The sequence below is a fragment of the Myotis davidii genome, unplaced genomic scaffold, assembly GCF_000327345.1.
Source record: "Myotis davidii unplaced genomic scaffold, ASM32734v1 scaffold211, whole genome shotgun sequence".
NCBI classification, from domain to species: Eukaryota; Metazoa; Chordata; class Mammalia; order Chiroptera; family Vespertilionidae; genus Myotis; species Myotis davidii.
The window spans coordinates 1,387,158-1,391,091 of NW_006282523.1; the positions used below are offsets into that span (position 1 = coordinate 1,387,158).

The 3,934-nt window shown below is 62.4% G+C and overlaps 1 protein-coding gene across 1 annotated transcript in view; it reads right to left on the reverse strand.

Annotated features, from left to right (window-relative positions):
• FASN (fatty acid synthase) overlaps positions 1 to 3,934 on the reverse strand; it is a 54,054-nt gene that overhangs the window by 43,446 nt on the left and 6,674 nt on the right. The window contains 1 exon segment of the mRNA XM_015559883.1: positions 241 to 511. The gene's annotated coding sequence lies outside the window, so the exon portion shown is untranslated.

Genomic DNA, 3,934 nt, shown 5'->3' on the forward strand with positions numbered 1-3,934 from the left:
GCGAGTTGCGGGTGGGCATCCCATGCTCTGCGCTCCAGCAGCGTGAGGTGGGCGGCTGTGGGCGATGACACAGGTGATGCCCTGTACCAAGTAGGAAGATAAACAACTCTGGGGCCAGCAGGAGGGGGAGGCGTGGATTTAATGGGCTCCTCGCTAGGCCTGTGAGGCACCCCAGCAGCATTGGGGAGCATGAGCTGCAGCTCACAGTACCCCCCGTGCACACGCCTCACACACACATACCTCTTCTCTGGAGATGAAGACACAGGCCCCCAAACCCACTAGGAGGGGGGGAGGGGGAGCTGAGGAAGTTAGTCTTTGACGTTGTAGTTCCGGATCTTGGGGTGCTGCTGGCAGCCTTTAGGTTTTGCAGGGTGAGCCCTGGAGGGTCTGGTGGGGTTGGCCTTGGCCTGGGCTTCTATCTTCATCCCTTTGATGGCGAAGGTGGTGCGCGGCCCCACGGGGCTCCCAGCAGAGCGCGGTGGGCCGTCAGCGGCTGGAGGCGCTGTGAGCTCTGCAGGTGGAGGGAAACAAGGAGGCCTGTTACGTTGAGCCCGCGCAGGGCAGAGCCCTCTGCAGCGACCCTCAGGGCCCACCCTGGTGTCCGGCGGAGGAGCCTGGGCCTGCCCCTCCACTGGGCACTCGGAACACTCCATCTCCGGTCATCACCACTTCCCAACGGGCCCGGGTGGGGGTGGGGCGAGAGGCTGATGGCTGGCTTACTCCCCGCTGGCACATCCCCCTGCCCATGGGCCTTGCGGGCCGGATGTCCACCTCCCATTGCCCAGCAGCCGCGAACTTTATCCTCCCCACTTCCATTTTGGAACTAAGAATGTATTTCTTCTGTAAAACAAGATGCGATGAGAAAGCAGCCCTCAGGAGCTCAGGCCTGGCCCTGCCTTACGGGGGCAGGTGGGGCTGCCGTGTGGCCGCTGTGGCGTGAGGTCTGAGGGACTGCCCAACACGTGGCCGCAGGTGGCACAGGTGAGGCTTGAGGATGAGGAGGGCCAGCTGGGCAGCAGGCAGTGGGGGGAGAGGGCAGGGCTGGCATGGGGCTGGAAGGCAGCCCAGGGTGAGCCGCTGGCCTGTGAGCAGCGGCCTGCCAGGCGTGCCCAGAGCCCTAACCCTCCTGCTGCCCGGCCGAACGCCTAGTCCTGGAGGCAGAGGACACAAGTCCATGGATGATATCTGCACACAGACCCTCCACCCCCTCTCCTGGCCTCACCAGGGCACCGACCTCTGACCTCTGCCTGCTTGGTTTCCTTCTGGAAGGCACTGCCAGTGGAAGGGAAGGGGTCAGGACTCTGACCACGGAGACACGGAACCTTCCCCCCAACACAAGGGCCTGGCCTCAGTTCACCCGGAGCCACTGTGGGCACTAATGGGGAAAGTGAGGCGAGGAGCAGGGTCGGCCCGGCCCAGACGCGCTGCTTCTGTGTGGGGGGCTGACTCCCCGTGATGCTGGGGGTGTAGGGGGGGAGCTCTGAGCCACAGGAGGAGAAAGGGGGTCTCGGGTGTCAGCCCCTCAGCACACGCGTGTGGCCACCATGTGGCCTCCACCTGAGTCATCAGAGCTGGCCCCGCTCAGACAGTAACTTGCCCCACTGCCATCTGCCTGCTCCTCTTGCAGGACCTGTTCTGCCAGCCCGGCCCAGGTGCCTCTCAGGGCCCTGGTTCTGAACTGGCCCTGGGGGATGGCCAGCCCAGGGCTGTCCCTGCTTCCTCCCTGGATGCCTATGCCCCCAGCTCTGAGCCCAGGGCTGACCGAGCCCAGTGTGTGGCCTGGGCAGGCCCCTGGATCTGCTGGGAGGGGGAGGGGGAGTGCCCGGTGTCCTGTCAGAAGCTACTCCGGTCCCAGCTCCCTGGTGGCTGCTGGGCTGCTGAGGGTGGGGGACATGAACCCATGCCTGCCCTGGCTCTGCAGAGCCTTCCCTGGGCTGGGGCTGGGCAGGACCCAAGACCAGGCCTCCCCAGCCAGGCCTGGCTGCCCGGGGTTCCCCCTTGGGGCCACCACCCCACGTTCAGGTTTCTGCTGAGGCCTCTGCTTCCACAGGAACCCGCACACCGAGTTCAACACCAGGTCTCCTCATCCTGAAACCCCTTTCTGATCAGTGACTCGGAGATCTAAGCCTAAACACGGAACGAGGTAAAGTTCACCAAAGATACACTTCCAGACGGGGCCCTGGGCTGCCCCGGGTCAGTGGGGCCTGAGCCGCCCAGCGGGACCGGGTCCTCACGCACGCACGCCGTGCTCCGCCAGGCCACACGGCCACGCTGCTCTCTGCTCCTCTTGGCAGGAGGACAGCTGTCAGTGAGGCAACCCTCTCCTTTTGCACAGAAATGTGGCCGCGCAGGAGGGCTGCCCGTCCCACTCAAGGCGCTCCCTGATCCCCGGCTGCTTTGGGAGGCCCCCAAGGCAGGCAGGGCCGCCAGGCCTGCAGCACGAGCAGGGACCATGCAGACCTGGCAGAACTCCAGGCTTGTGAGTGGGTGGCTCCTGTTCCATCTCGTGGACCCGGACAGGCCCCGGGAACGGGGCTCACGAGGAGGCCGGGAGGCCTCTCGGGGCCTTGGCTGCCGGAGGGATGCAGGTGAAGCTTCTGTGCACGCCCTGCAGCTCCGCCCAAAGCCCAGGGCCATGCCGGTGGTGCGGCCAGGGAGCCCAGAAAAGCAAGCGAACGTAGAGCAGCTCCGAGGTGCCAGCCCTCCTGGCTCCTGCAGGTGGAGTGTGGTAGCAATCATCTCCGATTGAAGCTGTAGTAACTTTAACCCTGCTGTTTGGCTTCTGTACGTACTTGCTTTGTTTAACTATAGAAAAGTTACTTTGATTTTCTGAATTGTATAAGTCATCCCATTCGATTGAATACCCTATTGATTGTAACGTGAATACCCACTGGTTGTGGTCATACCGGTTTTAGAAAGCACATTCCTCCGGACCTGGGAACAGGACAGCACAATTATCCTAAATGGCCTCGGTGGCCACAGATAATGCGCTCCCGTTGACTCAGGGGTCCCAAGACCCCGGGGCGCTAGATAATGTGCTTCTGTCGACTCAGTGGTCTGAAGACCCAAAACTATAATTAATCTTTGTAGATAACTGATCGGCTCAATTTCGCTTCTATAACTGCTTTGTGCAAACCAGGTCCCTCATTCCAACCCTGGGATGTAATCAATACCTTTGTGATCTCTGCCTACAAATCTGGGGCTGGGGCTGGGAGGGCTCTTCGAGGTCTGGGAGAGCGAATGCCCCTCGTGGTCCTGGATTTGCAATAAATGTGACTCCTTAATTTGACTTCTTGAGGCGTCCTTGTGTGATTCGCGGGGTACGTTACAACACTGGCAAAGGCTTCCCTGCGGGGGAGGGGAAGGAGCGGGGCTGCTGGGCCTCCCAGGCACCGCGGGGCTCAGGGTCGCACCAGGAATAAAACAAACCTGGGAAACCTACGCTCTTTCCCAATAACTCGGGCTGTGCCTGTGCCACCTCCTTCCTGGCCTGAGGGCAGCGCAAGCCTGCAGGGGAGAGGGTGGCCCTCTGCCGGCCGGTCCCTCCACTCGGGGACCACAGCCCGGCCTGAACACTGCGGTTTCCTGCACTGGGTCCCGGCCTGGCTGTCCCTGGGGGGACCTAAGGTCTAGTCCCAGTAACGGGCTGGCGAGAGTCAGCGGCAGTGGCGGCTGTGGCCTGGGCGTCAGCACCACCGAGGAGGAAGCGGCTTTGGCTGCTGCTTCGAGTGCGCACCTCGTTTTGAAAGTTATTGCGACACAGGCTGTTTCCTAAGTGGCAATCGCTGCATCGTCATAACAGCTCCGAGAAGAGCGCTCGCAGAGGCCTGTTCGACCACTCTGCGTGACCAAACAGTTCAGGTCACGGAGAGTCTCAGGTGGCAGCAGTCAGGAAGGGCAGGCCGGAGCCGCTCGCCCAGGTCAGCGCCCGGTA